The 6,201-nt window shown below is 37.2% G+C and overlaps 1 pseudogene; it reads left to right on the top strand.

Moving 5' to 3' along the window:
• Positions 1-4,075: 4,075 nt before the first annotated feature.
• LOC116272868 lies at positions 4,076-4,223 on the top strand (annotated as a pseudogene).
• The last annotated feature ends 1,978 nt before the right edge of the window (positions 4,224-6,201 follow it).

Raw genomic sequence — 6,201 nt, 5'->3', positions numbered from 1 at the left:
GCCCTTTGCAGGGACATGGATGAAGCTGGAAACCATCATTCTCAGCAAACTAACACAAGGACAGAAAACCACACACTGCATGTTCTCACTCATAACTGGGAGCTGAACAATGAGAACACATGGACACAGGGAGGGGAACATCACACACTGGGGCTTGTCTGTGGGTGGGGGGCTAGGGGAGGGATTGCGTTAGTAGAAATACCTAATGTAGATTATTGGGTGATGGGTGCAGCAAACCACTATGGTACATGCATACCTATGTAACAAACCTGCACATTCTGCACATGTAGCCCAGAACTTAAGGTATAATAATAATAATAATAATAATAATAATAATAATAATAAAGAAGGTGGAAAAATATCATCTGGTCCATTTGGCTCCAAAGACAAAAAATAAAAAGAAATGAAAAAGGGAAGATTACTTCCCAATAGCATAATGGTTTTCATGTATATGTCATAAGTATGTGAGGTAATGCATATGTTTAATAGCTTGATTTAGACTTTCCACACTATAGGCATATATCAAAACTTTGACTCTACAACATAAATACACTATACAATTTGTACTTGTCAGTTAAAAAAGGAAACCTAATGTTTACAAAGGCAATGCATAAAAACTGAGAAGAGACTGTAACAACTGAAAGAAACTTGGCCAACATGAGATGAGAAACCAGCTAGCAAGTACCCTTTTCTTTTTCTTCCTTTTTTTTTGAGACTGAGTCTCAGTCTGTTGCCCAGACTGGAGTGCAGTGGCGCGATCTCGGCTCACTGCAAGCTCTGCCTCCCGGGTTCACACCATTCTGCCTCAGCCTCTTGAGTAGCTGGGACTGCAGGCGCCCACCACCATGCCCGGCTAGTTTTTTTGGATTTTTAGTAAAGACAGGGTTTCACGGTGTTAGCCAGGATAGTCTTGGTCTCCTGACCTCATGATCCACCTGCCTTGGCCTCCCAAAGTGCTGGGATGAGCCACTGCGCCCGGCCCAGAGCTCTTCCTTAATCCATCTACCGTATTGTGTATCTATTACTGTAAAGTAGTATATGGTTTTTCATTCCAGAGACTTCAGTAATATAGTATTACCAAAGGACTTGTACAGATTTCAGAGAAAGACAAATTTAGAAGATGGAGGGTTCTCCATTGTGTTCTGAGAGTATCAAATATGTCAAATCTAAAAAGTACATAATCAATTCAGAAGTCTATTTCAAAGTAATAATCATTTCAGCATAATTTCTCTACTGTCAGAGACAACTTATTTTCAATCAAATTCAATATTTTATACATATTTTATTTTTAGTTATATGTTACTTGTACATACACATCAGTACAAGTACATATAAATCCTATAAGAACATAAATCCTATAGAAATATATTAAGCTGATAATTATGTCTGTTCTGTTTGTTTCCAGAGTTGCAACAAATAGGCCTTGTTCCCTAAGTGGAGGAGATGATTTGTCTCATTTTATATGAGATTTGTGGTGTGGAACTAAAATGTGTGGGATGAATATTTGAATGAAGATGCTTCTGCTGCAAATAGCAGGAAATCTCACCTAGTGGGCTTTATTTTTTTTTAACCCATGATCTCACATAGGTGATAGATGCAAGGCTGGGCGTCTCCAGGGTTGCTCAACTCAGCAGGCCAGTGGCATCACCAGCGACCCTGGCACTTCATAGCTCATCTCTCTATCACACACAGCACGTCAGCTTTCCTGCGATGGTAGGAGGACCCCTGCAGCAGCTTTAGGTTTCTTATTCTTTCACAACAACTCCCAGAGAAAGGAAAAGGATAGTACTTTTTCCTGTGTGCCCTTATAAGGAGCAACTACACTGTTTCCAGAGTATTCCCAGTACCCACTTTCTCATTGGAATGACCATGGGATCACACGGGCTCAGACAGGCCAGGATTCAACCTTTGTAGAGTGGGCCTGATGCACATGGGGAGAAAAGGAGCAAAATCATACATTTTTAAAAGTAAAGAAATGGTGGCTAGAGTAGGAGAGGTTGATTTCAGGGTACGGAAATGATAGATTGTGGTACTCTTAGGTTGTTAGTATTTGTAGTTAAATTAAACATGAAGGCCTAGAGATTCCTGATAGGCATCCTCCATTCAGCGTTTTGGATCTTTTTTAATACATATGTATTGAGCATTAAATGTCTGCCATGAACTCAATTAGAATAAAACAGAAAAGCAAGGAAAAAGGATTGATATGAGAACGCAATTCAGTATGCTGACATGTTGTTTTTATGGGGAAATTTTTGAGAAAAAGTAGAATAGGAATGACTAGCTCTATAAGGTGCTAAAACATACTATATATTTATTTTAAAAAATACATTTGTTGGCTGGGTGCAGTGGCTCATGCCTGTAATCCCAGCACTTTGGGAGGCCGAGGCGGTGGGACCATGAGGTGGTGAGATCAAGACCATCCTGGCTAACACAGTGAAACCAGCAATCTCTACTAAACTACAAAACAAAATTAGCCAGGCATGGTGGTAAGCACCTGTAGTCCCAGCTACTCCCGAGGCTGAGGTGGAGAATGACGGAACCCAGGAGCTGGAGCTATAGGGAGCCAAGATCATGCCACTGCACCCCAGCCTGGTGACAGAGAGAGATCTGCCTCAAAAAATAAAACAAAACAAAACAAAACAAAACAAATTTGTTACTGATTCTTTATTTTATTAACATGCCAGTAAAAACAGAGTCTAGAATTAGAAACCAGAAAGAGTTAAGATTTAGTTTCAGTTTGTGGTAAGTTCTATTTCAAAGTCATTTCTTTCACCAAATGGATCCTGGATGAATAAAAATTGAAACATAAAGAGAAAATATAAAATTCACAAGACAGATGTTATTTCTAATACTATCATCATCATTATAATTATGTTTGAAGACAAACAGATTTTCTAAACCCTTATGTGTTGCTGGTGGAGGTACGATTTTATTAAATACCTGGAAATTTGACAATTTCTTTAAAGGTTTAACATATGTTTGCCATATGACCCAGCAATTTCACTCCTTTGGAATCTACTCTAAGAGACATAAAACGAGGTCCTCATGAAGACACATGTTTAAGAGTTCAGAACATTAGCCATAGTAGGCCCAAACTGAAAACAATCCAAATGTCCTTCAACTAGTAAAGTAGAATAGGAATGACTAGCTCTATAAGGTGCTAAAACATACTATATATTTATTTTAAAAAATACATTTGTTGGCTGGGTGCAGTGGCTCATGCCTGTAATCCCAGCACTTTGGGAGGCCGAGGCGGGTGGACCATGAGGTGAGGAGATCAAGACCATCCTGGCTAACACAGTGAAACCACATCTCTACTAAAACTACAAAAAACAAAATTAGCCAGGCATGGTGGCAAGCACCTGTAGTCCCAGCTACTCCGGAGGCTGAGGTGGGAGAATGACATGAACCCAGGAGTTGGAGCTTGTAGTGAGCCAAGATCTTGCCACTGCACCCCAGCCTGGGTGACAGAGAGAGACTCCGTCTCAAAAAAATAAAACAAAACAAAACAAAACAAAACAAATTTGTTTCTGATTCTTTATTTTTTATTAAATATGCCAGTAAAACAGAGTCTAGAATTAGAACCAGAAAGAGTTGAGATTTAGTTTCAGTTTGTGGTAAGTTGTATTCCAAAGTCATTTCTGTCACCAAATGGATCCTGGATGAATAAAAATTGAAACATAAAGAGAAAATATAAAATTCACAAGACAGATGTTATTTCTAATACTATCATCATCATTATAATTATGTTTGAAGACAAACAGACTTTCTAAACCCTTATGTGTTGCTGGTGGGAGTGTATGATTTTACAAATACCTGGAAATTTGGCAATTTCTTTAAAAGTTTAACATATGTTTGCCACATGACCCCGCAATTTCACTCCTTGGAATCTACCTAAGAGACATAAAAACATATGTCCTCATGAAGATACATGTTTAAGAGTTCAAAACGGCATTATCCATAGTAGGCCCAAACTGAAAATCCAGATATCCTTCAACTAGTAAATGGATTAATAAAATGGATAAACTACATCCATGCAAGGCAATATCATTCAACAATAAAAGGGAACAAAACCAGACTTATCTGGCAGGGGAGATACCATGAACATGAGGGTAGTTTTCCCAAGGCAAGTTTCAACCCTTGTACTCCGGGTGATGAGAGATTACTTAATGGGACAATGCATGTGATTGGGGTGATGGATACTGTGGAAACTGACTTCACCACTATGCAATCTACACAGGTAACAAAACTACACTTGGACCTTATACATTTACACAAATGAAAAAAGAGAAAATAAATAAAATGAAAAGGGACAAAATGATGATACATACTACAAAACTGAGGAACTTCAATAATGTTAACTAAGTGAAGGAAACTGGACACAAAAGGTTATATAATGTATGATTTCATTGACTTGAAATATGTAGAAGAGGTAAATTGATTGATGCAAAAAGCAGATCATTGGGTGCCTAGGGCTTGGGGTATCGGTGGGAATTAACTGTAAATAGAGAAATTTTGGACATGACAGAAATGTTAAAAATCTAGATTGTTGTGATAATTGCACAAATGCACTGATTTACTAAAAACATTAAATTTTACATATAGAATGAATGAATCTCATAGTATGTAAATGAAGCCTTAGGAATCCTGTTAAAATAATTCTTTTTTAAAAAATAAGACTTTGTAAGCAAGACAAAATCCAGAAGACACAAATGAAAAAATATTTGAAGAAAATTACTGACTTCTTTGCATGAAGAAAATAACAAAATTAAAAGAAGTATATGAAGCTCAGAAAAAATTCTGATCACATAAGACAGACAATGAGCTAACTTCCTTATGAAAAATTATTAACTAATCAATAAATTGATTAATGAAAATGCCACGGAAAATTGGGCAAAGGATATAGACTGACTATAGAAGAGAATATTCCAATAGTCAATAAATATTTGCTGAAACTCACCAACGAACGGAAAAATCCAAATTCAAACAGCAATTTCTCCCCCCAAAATACAATAGCTTGTTTTAAAACCAAGGATTTAGAAGATTCTATGGGAATAGATTCTCCTATATTATTAGGATTGTGAGTGGATGGCAGTGTGCTATTAAAACTCAAAATGCAATTGTTACATGCTTGATGAAAACAACAAAAATCCCATTCTAAACATCTGTCTTAAGGAAACAATCCTACATGAGCCCAAGGAAATATAAAATTGGTCGTTTTGAGCCATGGTTTGCAATAACAAAAACATTTTGAAATTCTAAAAGAAAAACTGATTAATTTGTCTTGATTATAAAAATTTTGTACATCCTAAAAACTATGCAGCATGTGGAGTGACAGCACACTGCAGGATGACGTTTGGTGTCGTGTGGGGCACTGTGAGCATAGATTGGTGTAACCCTGAGTCGTTTGGATAATACAGTATTTCCACTCTAGGTTTTGACAGTCTCAGTACATTTTTCCTTGTACGTCCATGATGACATATAAAAAATGTAACAGGAGAGAAAAGAAACATTCTCAATATTTAGAAGAAAGGTAAATTGTGGTATAGACATAGAAAGGAATAATATACAGGGCTTTAAGTAAATTATGTAGGACTATCAACATGAATTGAAAAAAATCATAAAACATAATGCCAATTAGGAAGTAGAAAATTATAAGAATTGTCATTGTTACTATAAGAACAAAAAATATATAGACTAGACTAAATGGATAAACTGGAAAATAATCTTATTTTTAAAATTTTAATGAGCCATAGATCAAAAAGTATAAAAATTCCAAATTCCGGAGATGAACAAATTCCACTTAGGTGAGCAGGGACAAGTGTCCACTCTTATTCTTTGGTCCCTCTACGGAATCTTAACGGGTGGGAAGATTGAGCCTGGCTGAGAAAGGGAGATTGTGAGGGACTGAGGACAAAGCAGCTGAGTTGTAAACAGCCCTGTGGGCTTGTGTGCTGCATTACAATCCATAGAGGCCCCCTGAATAATATATATCTACTTTACCCTGCCAGCTGAGTCTCCTTCCAGAACTTTTTCTGACTTCATGCTGGTGGTGTGGGAACTAGGGAGGTAGATAGAAGACAACAAACATTGTCCGGAGCTGCGTGCCCCGGCCATAGCAAATAATAATTAATGATTAAACGCCCGAGCTCTATTCCTTTCCACCTTCTACCTCCTCCCTAGATTTGTTGTTTCTCTTTT

Source organism: Papio anubis, unplaced genomic scaffold (assembly GCF_008728515.1).
Source record: "Papio anubis isolate 15944 unplaced genomic scaffold, Panubis1.0 scaffold2310, whole genome shotgun sequence".
Classification (NCBI taxonomy): Eukaryota; Metazoa; Chordata; class Mammalia; order Primates; family Cercopithecidae; genus Papio; species Papio anubis.
Note: the sequence above shows the minus strand (reverse complement) of the source record. Positions and strands in the feature narration are given on the sequence as shown.